This window comes from Pongo abelii, chromosome 5 (genome assembly GCF_028885655.2).
Source record: "Pongo abelii isolate AG06213 chromosome 5, NHGRI_mPonAbe1-v2.0_pri, whole genome shotgun sequence".
NCBI lineage: Eukaryota > Metazoa > Chordata > Mammalia > Primates > Hominidae > Pongo > Pongo abelii.
In genome coordinates, this window is record NC_071990.2 from 76,534,171 (window position 1) to 76,548,185 (window position 14,015).

At 41.9% G+C, this 14,015-nt stretch overlaps 1 protein-coding gene across 2 annotated transcripts in view; it reads right to left on the minus strand.

Annotated features, from left to right (window-relative positions):
- Window positions 1-14,015, minus strand: part of IMPG1 (interphotoreceptor matrix proteoglycan 1) — a 161,307-nt gene that overhangs the window by 8,381 nt on the left and 138,911 nt on the right. The gene's annotated exons all lie outside the window — the stretch shown is intronic.

The following is a 14,015-nucleotide window of genomic DNA, read 5'->3' on the forward strand; positions in this document are numbered from 1 at the left end:
GGGTTGCACAGTTGTGATATCAGACTGGAGGGAAAAGAGAACCACATTCTGTATCTTTGGAAAATGAATTTACAGACACAAGTGATATTAGTTTAGCTCCAAATGTAATTATTTACAACCTTTAGTGTGCATCAGAATCATCTGAAGGCCTTGTTAAAACAGATTCCTGAGCCCCACATTCAGAGTTCCTGTGCAGGCAGCGTGGAATGGGGACTGAGTTCTGGCTCTAAAACAGTTCCAGGTGACGCTGATGCAGCTGGTCTGGGGAGCACATTTTGAAAACCACTGCATTAGAGAATTAGGAATGTTTTGTTACTTAGTTTTTTTCTTTAAGTAAGCATTTATAAAGCAGTAAAGTCATCATTTATGTGAACAGTTTTGAGAACTCAGGATGATTTCCTGATTTTAAATATAAATTTCTCTTGGTCTCTTGCTAAGGCCCTAATGTTAGAGAGTCATTCTTTCGGATTAATTATTTCTTCCCTATTAACATTTAGACTCTCTTCTTTCTTGTCATTAATTGTCCTATTTTACTCTATTCCTAATTCTATAGGGTTGTCTCCAATTCTTTGGAAAGTAGATTAGAAATCAAGAGAATCTCAGATATTTAGCTCTGGAAGGCCAGTGGTCCCTGTCTGCCTTTCCTTATCCTTATGGAGCTGAGCACACTGAGCTCTCAGTAGAAAAGCAACTGGCCGGAGTCCCCAAGGGCTGATGGCAGAACAAGAACAGGCCTCTTGTCATCAGACCACTGTTGTTTCTGCCCTGGATGGTCTCCTGTTTAACCATATCAGCCATTTACTTTTCAGATTATTCTTTAACCAAATATCTATTATGTGCAAAGAACTAGGGAACAGGCAACAGTAAAGCCATTCTTCCAAGAAATTTAGGGGAAAATGCGTACAGATGATGCTAACAAGAAGTCCAATATCTTGTCGAGTATAGATCTTTATTTTCTTCTCTTTTATTTTTTGAGATGGAGTTTCGCTCTGTCATCCAGGTTAGAGTGCAGTGGCACCATCTCGGCTCACTGCAACCTTGGTCTCCTGGGTTCAAGTGACTCTCCTGGCCCAGCCTCCCAAGTAGCTGGGATTACAGGTGTCCACCACCATGCCCGGCTAATTTTTGTATTTTTAGTAGAGATGGGGTTTTGCCAGGCTGGTCTGAACTCCTGACCTCAGGAGACCCGCCCACCTCAGCCTCCCAAAGTGCTGGGATTACAGGCGTGAGCCACTGCACCTGGCCACCAGTACAGAGCTTTAAATAAGCACTTGGGAAGATACACTTGGAGAAGACAGCATATGGAGGGGATTGCTTTGAAGTGAGTATCTAAGTGGGTTGCAATTGTCCATACAAAGACTAGGAAAGACATTCCAACTGGAGGCAGCAGCATGAGCAGAGCCACGGAAATGCGAAAGCAACAGAAATGGGAAGGGAGAGCAGAGGGAACACAGTTAGGAAGGAGCAGAGACTTGTGGATGGAAAGGAAGGGAACTAAGACTGGAAAGGTGAGTTAAGGCCAATATCTAAATGCGGTGCTAAGGAATTTGGACTTTACAGGCAGGTGGGAGCCAGGGAGGATTTTTGAGCAAGGGAAGCGTATGATCAGAATTGTGCTTTACATGATACATAAATAGAACTTAGAATTTTTAGAATCAGGATGACCAGATATCATCCTGTCCAATGTTTCCCAAGTGGGAACATTTGCTGAACTTAATTCAGCAGGATTTGATAAGTTTTACACTAAAAAGAAGTTCAGTGACTAAGTTTTTAAAAATGCTATGTGAAATAATAGATTTTTCCTCTTTTATCTTGCTCTTTCTTCTTCCAACCCTAACCCTTTCTCTTTTTACTTTTAAACGTCTTAGGGTTGTTAATAAGCTAATGTCTGTTGTGAATCTTTGAGCGGAGAACGTAGTCAGCTGCTTTGCCAAATTTACTGACCACAGAAACTGTGTAGGGATAGGTGGAGGCCAGAACTTCAGTGAACAGCGATGTTCACTTGCTCTGATCTAGTGCCTCCTTGTGGTGGAAAGGCATTAAAGTGAGGGAGATCTGTGCGACCAGCCCAAATGTTTGGGCAAGAGTGGGTCCTTGAAAACATGCTTTTGGGTCTACCATCAAGGTAGACCTGCCAAAAGTCTTTACGTGAAGTTGTATTTCTCCGAAGCTTGTGGATCCCTTATGGACACGTGAACTGGCTCTCCCTGCCTCACAGTTCCTACAGCTGGTCATGTTTAAGGATCCTTGTCACTGTTTAGGAAATAACTCAAATTCACATTGACAACCCAGGTGATTTCACATCTAGGACTTGGTTTAGTAAATAACAGCTGTCAGCAACTTTATACTCAGGACTGTGGTCTTGAAAATAGAAGCTGGGAGGGAGTAGTTAGAGGTTCCGTTTCCTTCTTTCTGTAGTGGAGAAATATATTTAACTTGGAAAACTGACTGAGTATACAGATTCTGCCCCTCTGAAAAGTAACAAGAGATGTGTGATAACCAAAAGAGTTTCCCCATGAAAATATTCATATTTTACCATAATTTCCTTTAGCTCAGCAAGGAATGACCTATGCCTCAGTAAAGCGCATAGCAGGCAACATTGGAAAAACAAATTTTTCCAAATCTGGGGGCCCTGAATTGGGTATAATTGAAGAACAAATTCAAGCAGTTTATCAATCGCTTGCTTTCTCCATGTTATTTATTCAGGACCAGTCTACAGAGAAGAAGTAGGAAACTTTAAATTGCCAAGCTTAGGTTCTGTTTGCTGTGTATGCCTTCATGGGTAGAAGACAACTAAGACAACCTTCATTCATTCAACAAATATCGACTTAGCCTTTCAAAACCTTCAGCTCTAAGAATTTCAGACCAGCTGATTGTTTTAATGTTTATTTTTATCATTATATAAAATTTTACATTTCAGGTAGAAGTTTAGAGCTAGAAGGTATTTTTAGAGAGCTTCTCGACTGATTGGTTCACTTTACAGATGAGGAAGCTGAGAGTGATGTTGCCTGTTTATGCTGAAGTCCTCTGACTGGTCTCACGGCCATCCCTTTGTGGAATGTGTGAGAAGTTCCAGGGAAGGGCAGAGCCCCAAGGGGGAGCTATTGGACCACTTTCTTTGCTAATATGGCAAGTGAAGGCAATTAGAATTAGTGTCAAAACCAGAGAATTTATAACAGTAATTTGTAGAGCAACTCACACTGCTCCCACTCTTATTACCTTAAAAATATTTTCTCTAGGTATTTTGATGACCCTCTTTACTTTCATGTCATTTTTCAAGGAACACCCAAAACTTTAGGCTTTAGGCAAAGACTGAAAACTGGATGTGGGCTGATTCTGGGGAGACAGAGCCATGGAACAGATAGAAAAGACTGGCTCTATGATAGATGAATGAAAGTTTAGTAGAACTTTTGTAAGCAAAATTTTCCCTATGTTGTTATCATTTTCTTTATTTGCTATATCCCAAAGACATTTTTCCTTAGAATAATGAACTTATTCATGGGTAGGCCATACCAATATTTGTTTCTTCCTTTTTTTTTGAGATGGAGTCTCGCTCTTGTTCCCTAGGCTGGAGTGCAGTGGCACCATCTTGACTCACTGTAACCTCCGCCTCCCAGGTTCAAGCGTTTCTCCTGCCTCAGCCTCCCAAGTAGCTGGGCCTACAGGTGCCCTCCACCACGCCCAGCTAATTTTTGTATTTTTAGTAGAAACAGGGTTTCACCATGTTGGCCAGGCTGGTCTCGAACTCCTGACCTCAGGTGATCTGCCTGCCTCAGCCTCCCAAAGTGCTGGGATTACAGGCGTGAGCCACCGCGCCTGGTCTCTTGTCTCTTTCTTAATACATCCCAGAGCATGTGTACAAGACAAATTAGTTTTAACTTCCTACTCTTTGCTATTGATTTGATCAATAATAATCTATATGCTATGCTGCAACAACTGAAAATGTTTTGTTCTGAATGTGGTCGAAAGCTTGGAAAGAAGGGGGCAAAGAAACTTGAGATCAATAGTAGATTCAGGAGAAAAAAGCAGATGCCATTGTCTAGAAGAATATTTTCAAGTCATGATCAAATTGTGTTTGGGTCCGAGGAAGTGAAATCCTCATGACTGGTGTGTAGACAAATTGGTCTATAATTGCCTTCACTACCTGGATTTGTTTGAATTCCCTTCAAACCATTTATTTTTACTGTTGGTACTATAGAGAGATTTCACCATGATCCTGTACCACACTTAATGAATACATAGTATGGTTTGGGGCATTCACTGGGCTTACTATAATTGCTTGCTGGCAAAATGACTTAGCTTTCTATTCTTAAGCCATGAAGATAGCTCTTCTACACAGCATATTTGACAGTCTCTCCATAGAGACAGTCCAGGGCACTTGACCTCGGCAAGCTGAACAGTGTCAGTGGCGGCTCGTTAGCAGTTGGTGGGAAGATCCAGGTCCAGCCTGGCCAGAGGTCTGGGCCTAGTCTACTAGCATCTCAGTAGATTCTGGCTGTATTCAGAAGAGACATGTCATTGCATTTCAGGCCTTGTCCCTGGAGTGTCCCTGGGGATCATGACCCTGAACCTCCAGCTTCAGTGGAAAGGGCAGTTATTTACATAAACAGGGAGCTCACGCTTATCAAGGGCCATTATGTGTTTGGCACAGTGCCGGGCACTTTCAACATGTGTCTTCAATAATATTCACAGCAGCCTCTCAAATCCATGTGGATATTGCCGACATCATTTTCATCGGTGAGAAAACGGAAGCCCATTTTAGCTAGTAAGTATGATCCAAGATTAACATTCATATCTGTTTAAATGTTTGGCTTTTTAAATCATTCTAGAGGTTTTCAAATATGGGGTTTCTAGGAGACACCACAGGACTCCAAGGGGCTCATAAGGGATGAGGGAAAAAGAGTGAGAGCCCCCCCCCACATCTGCATTGCCATTCTCACTAGCAGACATATCAGACTTCCATGAATGCTTTCCTTTGAATAAAGGCTCCCCTAACTAAACAAAAGCTCAAATCCATTGTCTGCTGCACCCTTTCATGAGGCAGAATGTTTCTTGTAGAAAGTACAGTCTGACACTACAGTGGCTCCAATTTTTTTCCTGTTGTTTAAATGTGACAGCAATGAACATGTCTTGAAATAAGTGAGCTGCCATTGTAGGGCTTGGGAATATTTGTATCATTCTGAGATTTCCAGTGTAAGGGCATTGGATGTATCAGTTTCTCCCCTGGATTTGCTTATATAATGTCTTCTGTGTGCATTTCAAAGGTACTGAAAAGCAATCCCAATTGGTGACTGAGGAAGTTTGTTTCCCAGCTCTCCATCGTGTGATCAAAAAGCATTTAAATGATGTCACCTGCCTGCAGGGAACACCTTGAGGCATTTTACAGTCAAAGTTAAAAAGATCATGGTCCTTGTCATCAAAAAGTTTATAAATTCATGGAGATCATAGGTCCCTGTTGGTCCAAGACTGCCTCTTTTTCAAGCCTCTTGTTTCTGGTCCCAAGTGCACTCATGTTTGTCAGGCCTGAAAATAGGCTTTCCCTGTCTGCCAGACCTCAGAAGGTCTCACTCCTTTTTCTCCAACTCAAGATCGTGCCCTCCGCGACACCCCCCTTCCCGTCCCGCCCCTCAAACTTGTCCTGCTCTTGCCGCATGTCCTACTGGCTGTGTGCTGAGTGCCTTATCTCCCTAACATTTATCATTTCATCATCTCCTGCTTTTGCGCTGTCCCATTTTACTCACGTGTTGGACAGAAAGCGATACATCTCCTTTGATTGGGTACTGTCCAAGGGCAAGGTTTCAGCTCAGCTTGCCTGTAAAATTCAGGCTTCACGTGGGCTGGCTGGGCTGAGATCCCGCTGGGTCTCTCTTTCGTGGACGTTTTCTTCAATGCGATGAAACCTAGTTCTCGCTAGATGGCGCTCAATAGCAAAAGAAGCAAGACTAGACTTCGGGAACGACATTTTAAACACCCCAGCTGATTTCTGACTTTTTAAAAACCACTGTGCCTTGCGCGTTGGTGGAGGGAAGCGAGGTCTGCAAGGGATTCACGCGGTAGCAGGAGCAGCTCCAGGGGACCGCTGATAGAGCCATTATTACTCCGTGATTACAGCGGCAGATCGGGCCTGCCTGGCGGGGGTAATGTGGTGGAAACTCCTGGATCATCTTTTCCCATTTCAAAAAGGCAGAGCTAAGACTCTGGAGTCCAAACGCTTCCCGTGCTGCCACGCCCTGGCGCCCAGCGTGACAAAGCTTCACGCCTGAACAAAGTGACAGATTTTTGGTTGCGTCGGCGCGGGGGAGTCGACCCCGCCGCATGCTCGCTCCCTCCTGCTGGCTGCTGCGGGCAGCTGTGGGGCCTCCTCGCCCTCCCCTTCCCCACTTATCACCAAGGCTTTGTGGTCATGCTTTTGTTGGTGGCGAGGAGGGAAGGGGTCATTCCTTTGCCTGGGGCATCAGAGAAAGGCAAACTTACGCATCACAATCAATAGCAATCTGCAGGAGGCACAGCCTGAGGGCCCGCCATGCTTTTAGGAGCCCACGAAAATGTTTTCTTTAAAATCAGAAGAAAAAATTAATGCAACCCATACTGGATTATATTCATTTTTGTGCTCACGAAGTTAAGGTATAATTTTAATATTCTTTACTAATAGTCATGAAAGCAAGGGGCCTAGAGTCCAGGAAGTCTTAATGAGGCCCTGGTAGTCTGACGGTTCTCTTCTCAATGTGTGAACATCACTTTTACATAGTGCTTGGGGCTTCGAGTTTAGTAATTTGAATAAATACGTCCCTGTACTGAGGGTTCATCTGAGATGTTACACAGGGACCTCACAGCTTCCACCAAGTCCTGAGAAGGTTGTGAGATGATTTGTACCTTCAGAGAGAGTGGACCTGCTCATCTGTTCTGCCAGTGAAGAAGCCTCAGGAGAGTGCCCCAGCGGGGAAGGCCTGGCTCCTAGAAATTGTCTGTGGTCTTGGGAACATAGGTTAGCATCTCTGGCTCTCACTTTTCTCTTCCATCAAATGGAGTGTTTAAATCAAGTGATCACTAATGTCCCTCTAACTCAAACATACGTCTCCCATTCTGCGTGTTCCACGGCATAAAGCCAACGGAGGTGGCTCATGATACTTCCAGAAATGCTGATGCAATTCAGTGATTCAAAGAAATCTTAAAATATATATGTTTAAGTTATTGTTGATCGCTTTATTATTTTATTGTTATAAAATGTTTGGCTTATGGCTTATTGCTGAAAAGTAGATTAGAGTGAGAATATTCAATGATAAATAGCACATAGCACAGCACCATGCACATGTTTGGAGCTTAATACACATTTGTGGAATTAAGTTAACAAGAGTTCTTTCAGGTTTAAAGTGGCAAGTAATGTGATAGACTTCAGGTTTCATTTAAGTTCTCCACCACTCTCAAGAACCACCACCACAGCTGACTCTCAATAATCCTTTTTTGTGTGAGTAGATGTGTGAATACCCACACAAATCTTGCCCTGGATGTGAGGTTGAAGAATTGTCTCAACTTTCAGCCATTATTATTATCTGCCAAACAGAGGTGTTCTGGATGGATTGGTGCTAGGGTGGTGGCCAAGTGTCCCAGGATCAGTGGGTGGAGGGAGAATTCTGACACTGGGGTAGCTGGGAGGAGGCCCTGCAGCTGGGCTAAGGCCCGGACTTATGTGGAGGGCTTTGCATTAACGGGTTGGCCAAAGAGCTCCAGGAGCCTTTTAAGGAAGCTCCATGCAGTGGTTGGGGTGTGGAATGAGGGCACAGACTGAAACCCTGGAGAGAGGTGAAATGTGTCTGGCAGTCCAGCCACTGTTGGGGCCTCTAGTGAAGGCAAATGTCAAACAGAAAATCTGCAGTGCTGCGCATCCCAGGAGGCAAAGGGCCAGCAGCATGACCCCAGGAGACAGGGCCAGGGACATAGGAGATGTTGGGGCAAATGAAGAGGGGAGAGGCTGAGGAGAATCACCTGGAAGGAGAATTCCTATGACTGCCCCAGCTGGAAGGGACACTCCTAGCAGTGCATATAAAGGGGACTCTTGGGCACTCAGGACTTTTGTTTCCGAGTGTAAACACTTTTTTTTTTTTTTTTTTTTTTGCATTCTAAGGCTATGACAAAATATGATAAGAAATTTTATTTGGTGAAGTGTAGAAGCTAACAGAATTCTTTTAGGATTAATTAAACTGAAGTATGTTGTCACTTTTTCTAAATAAACAGCCTCTATAACCCAGTTAGAAGGGCTTATAAGATTCCTTTTTGTAAAGAGGTTATAGGGTAGAGTTGAAAATGGCACACAAATCTGGCTTTGAATTCCATCTGCAGCGTTTGGTAATAGTTTGACCAGCAAAAGACAAATTACTTATTCTCCTCTGAAACACAATTTCTGCAACTGTATAGTGGGGGGAAATATTATCTACTTTGCATATTTATTAAGATTAAAATTTGTGTCAATAGTAACTATTATTGTCATTAGTTAATAGTAACTATTATTGTCATTATTGTGATGAGTGACATATACCACTTTTTCAGAGCTGTCGAAGGTCTTACAAATTATGCCTTTTCCAGGGAAAACAAGCTTGTTGATCCACATTTTCGTGAACGTATCCTGGATGTCAGACTGTAATTAATTTCAATGTTTACCATTTACCAGCCTTGAGGGTTGTCCATTTTTTGAGGAGGCTTCTTAGGAATTCAAGGAGAGAATAAGTTATATGTGGTTTTGCATTTTTGAAATCTTCAGCCTGCACAACTAACTGGCATAAAAGCCCTACAGGCTTCTGAAGAATTTTCACAGCAGCCTAAATGAAAGATGACTCTAGTTGCTGGAGATGCTGGCAGAATACTGAGCAAGCTGTGATTTATTTGGTTTTTTAGTTGATAAATCACAGAAAGTTCTAACACTGGCTTATACTTTTTATATCACAGATTCATTTATCCAGGGGTTTTTCAAAAGGGGAATGGCCCACCTAACGTAGTAATAACAGCATGTTGCTTCTCCTACATGCCTGCACCTCTGCAGATGTTATTTGGCCTAATGGATTGCTAATCCTCATTTAGAGGATGCATCCAGGAGTTCACATGCTGATCTGAATGTGGAATGATATTAACTAAAAATCCCATGAGAGTTTTCAAATTCTCTCTTCTCCTTAGTTCAAAAGTGGTTGTGGAATAATGTTATCTCTCTCCCAGTATTGCGACCACAAACTGCTTTCTACCCTGACATTAAGCAAAAGAAAAGACAAGGACTTAATTGGAATTTGTTTTAGATCTTGCAAATGATACTAAATAAATTATCTGGGCATTGCCTGTAAATACAATAAAATTGGGGCACAGACAGGAAATACTATTCTGGGCCAGACGTGGTGGCTCATGCCTGTAATCCCAGCACTTTGGGAGGCCAAGGCAGGTGGATCACTTGAGGCCATGAGTTTGAGACCAGCCTGGCCAACATGGTGAAACCCCATCTCCACTAAAAATACAAAAATTAGCCGGTCATGGTGGTGCACCCCTGTAATCCCAACTACTTAGGAGGCTGAGACAGGAGAATCACTGGAACCCGGGAGGCGGAGATTGCAGTGAGCTGGGATCGCGCCATTGCACTCCAGCCTGGATGACAGAGCCAGGCTCCATCTCAAAACAAAACAAAACAAAACAAAAAACAAACAAACAAAAATACTGTACTGACACCAAGACAGCCTTAACATTCCCCTCAGCTTCACTAAACTTTTTTTTTTTCCCCCAAGACAGGGTCTCACCCTGTCACCTAGACTGGAGTGCAGTGATGAGAGTAACTGGGACTACAGGCATGTGCCATCACACCCAGCTAACTTTTCTTTGTGTGTGTAGAGACAGGGGTTTCATCATGTTGCCCAGGCTGGTCTTGAACTCCTGGGCTCAAGCAATCCACCTGCCTCAGCCTCCCAAAGTGCTGGGATTACAGGCGTGAGCCACCACTCCCAGTCTTCACTAAACTTAAGACAAACTTCTTCCACAAGGCTCTCAACCTCCTTTTTCTTTTTATTTTTTTTATTTTTTTTATTATACTTTAAGTTTTAGGGTACATGTGCACAACGTGCAGGTTTGTTACATATGTATACATGTGCCATGTTGGTGTGCTGCACCCATTAACTCGTCATTTAACATTAGGTATGTCTCCTAATGCTATCCCTCCCTGCTCCCCCCACCCCACAACAGGCCCCGGTGTGCGATCTTCCCCTTCCTGTGTCCATGTGTTCTCATTGTTCAATTCCCACCTATGAGTGAGAACATGCAGTGTTTGGTTTTTTGTCCTTGTGATAGTTTGCTGAGAATGATGGTTTCCAACTTCATCCATGTCCCTACAAAGGACATGAACTCATCCTTTTTTATGGCTGCATAGTATTCCATGGTGTATATGTGGCACATTTTCTTAATCCAGTCTATCATTGTTGGACATTTGACAACCTCCTTTTTCTTATAGCAGTTAGTTAAAAGAACTTGTAATTGCAAATTCTATGTTCCTTTGAGATGTAAATCTTTTAAAAAGCCTCTTGCCACCTTTACAACTCAGGAATGTTATGCTCCAGGTCCTGGGTGCCGTCCCTTTCAAATGTAAACCTCAAGGAAGTTAGCAACTTTCTCCCCTTCTCTGTGGAAAGCTAGGAGCCTAACATTGGAGGGCGCCTTGCTCTAAGTTGTAAGACAAGAGGTAGACAGCCTGTGCTGACGTTGTCCATTTCCATTTCATTCTAGCCTCACTGAAGTCTGGCCTCTCTGCCCTTGCTATTCCATTTGCTTTTGTAAAGCGTTCTGATGACCTTTGAACTGTCCACTTAAGTGCCCTCTACTCGGTTCACTCACAGCTGCTAAAATTATGGGCCTCTCTCTCTCCTGCTCTTCTGTTTTGCGACTTTCTGCGACATTGTCTCTCACCTCACTGACTGCTATTTCTTGGCTCCCTTCACTGTAATTTGTCTATTTCCCCATTAACTGTTGGGGTTATTCAGAGTTCCATTCACAGCTCTTCCTCCCGTCCTACACATTGCCCCTGGCCATTTTTAAAAATCTGTTCTCTGGCTTCAGTTGAAGTGTCCCAAATGTGTACTTTCAGCCCTGGCTTTCCCTTGGCCTCCAGACACCTACTTTATAGGCTAGAGTCAATCTATCCTGTCCATTTCTTTAGAACTGGTTTTCTTTCTAATATTTTTGGAGTCTTTTACAAATATTTAATGGATTTTATTAATTTTTGCCTTATTTATTGCATTTAAAATTAAAAAACAAATTAATATACGCACCACCCTTTGTACCTATTTTATATTTTTCCTAAGTTTTTCCAAACTTGCAGTATTGTATGAACAATAAACTGTTTTATTTTTTATTTTACTTTGAGAACACTTTAAGTACTGTCTAGCACTTAGTTGGAAAACTTTTTGAGCTTTCCAAAATTTTATTAAAGTTTAATTTTAAAAGACTGTAAGTCATAGGAAACAAAAGAAAAAGAAAAATAAGACACCAAAAGTGGAAGCAAACAGATTTGACAGGCATTTTTAGACAGCCTGGCTTTAAGTCAACTGGCTCAGTCTGGCTTTCCCTTCCTTCCAATCTGAGCTCCCTTCACTCCCTTCACCCCCTGTTCTGTATACAAAGCTGTCATCACTGTGGAGTATCTGAAGAAACCTGGCACTCCCAGAAATGTCTGCATTTTCCTCTTGCATGTTCTGGAATAGTCCCTCACCCCGTTTCTCTTCCTGGGCCCACCACCATCATACACCAAGACCCAGCTCAATATCACTGTCTGTATATGAAGACTGCCATGATATCCCTTCACCTCTGTAGAATTAATTGCTCTCTCCTCATTACTTCATAAGATTTCTTTCTGCTCACATCCTGATTCTAGTATTTAACAGACTCTATTATGTCTTTTTGTATATGCTTCCATTTTTTTCAGTAGTTATTTAGCTCCTTGTGGGCAGAGATTGGGTCGATTCATCTTTTGGTCCTTGTGGCTATCATAGTGTCTGACTCATGGCAGATAATCCATAAATGTTCACTGCATGTATGAGTGAACAGGTACCCAAATCATGATTACATTATCATTTACTTGTCTAACTTTTCTGTAACAGCAAAGATAAAGGCCAGGGAGAGGAATAGGCTTGAGTAATTGTTGATGGTTTAAGAAAAATGATCCAATATTTGGAAATAAGGAGAAAAGTTGACTGTGTGACCTTCAATGTCATATTAGAATATAACAATCCCATCCAGTAAACAGAGACCACCTGCGGGTCAATCTGACCAGCTGCCTGCTTTTGTACAACAGGCAAGCTAAGAATGCTTTTTAAATTTTTAAACGGTTAACTTTTAATTAGTTATGTAAGTACCTACATAATTTTTGCCTTTTGGCTTTCAAAGCCTAAAATATTTCCTGTTTGGCTTTTTAAGAAAAAGTTTGCTGATGCATGGAAAGCAATAACTTTGTTTGACTCACTATTTGCTATGGATTATGGTCCAGACATTTTACAACTCTATAAAATTAGAAATTAGTGTAGAGAAAATTGATGATGCAATGATTGTAGTTTCTGTTTTATATTTACCAATCTCATTTCATCATTCTTTTTTGTCCTCTGGCTACCTAAAATTCCAATTTTTCATGTTCTCTTTAAACCAGCTTTGTCATCCTACCAATTCCCTTATTTCAAAATTAAATAGGACTTTGACATGTGCTCAGTATCTACTTTATGACAATTATGGTTTTTACATTTTGAGGGCAATTCTTTGATAAGGGTTAGGGGAGGCAGGGATGGGTAGGGCTGGTGGTTCTGGAGACTGGGGGGACACTGGATGTGAGGTGGGAGGACCTTCTTACCCTCCAGTGTTGCGGACCACTACCTCTAATCTATGTCTACCACGAAGTTGGTCAGGGAAGGGTGAAAGGGCAAGAAATCCAGTAATGCAGTTTTGCTATATTTGACTATCCTGGCTGGGAAAACATTGAAATGATAGGATGCCTTCTCTATTTTCCAAGGATAGATTCTTGGGATTCTCTGCTAGAGACAAAGCTAACTATTTATTCTTGATATACAGAATTTCCAGCAGCTGCCTTTTTTTCTTGTCAAAGATTTCTCTCTTTTAATTCTCTTTCAAGGAGAATTTTCTCAGCAGATTGGACCATCATCATTGAGTTCAAGTAAATACTTGAAAGATCAAAACCTGAATCAGGGCTGTTCCTGTATTTGCTTAAGTGACCTTCTGTTATCATCAGGAATTGTGGGCATCAGTGTCTCTTGGGTCTCTCTTACTACATGCTGGAGGATGGGCACTGCTGTGTACCACCCAAGCCTTCCGTAACTGAAAAGTCCACACCAGCAATAGAGCCAAGAGCTGTGTAAATTGGAATTTGAGTCCTTGTTTTCTAGGAATCTGAAGTGATTATCTTCACTCCGGATCCAGGGTCCTGAGAGACAGCACAATCTGCTGGTTGCACTGGTTGGTTGTACTAGGGACATTTTAATCAGCTCACCCGTCAGTCAGCATGATTGCTTACGCGCAAATATACCACCAAAAGGAGAAAATTTGGATCAGCCAATCGCACTGAAAAACTAGGAGCAAAATAGCTGTCATATTGCTAGATTTAAAAGAGAGGAAGAAAATGATTTAAAATCATCTGCACATTTTCCGTTAATGTGTTTTAAAATTTAGATATGCATTTCTCTTATAATAATTTTGTATGTATTTCCCCAGACTAAAATTGTATAGGAGTACTGATGCTAGAAACATTTTTCTATAACTGTATAGGCTTTTTTTACGAACAGTATTTTGAATTTCATGTTCACAAAGTTTTATAAGATATGCAGATTCATATAATTAAGAAGTTAATTAACTCTATTGAAAAGCAATGGTGGTGAGAAGTTTTGGGTTTTAGTACTGTCTCCTCTCTGGATTGGAAGAAGGGTTTGAATGGAAAAAGAAGGTGTGAGTGAGGGTGATGTTTGTGAATCTGTGTTTGTGCACCTGACTACCACACA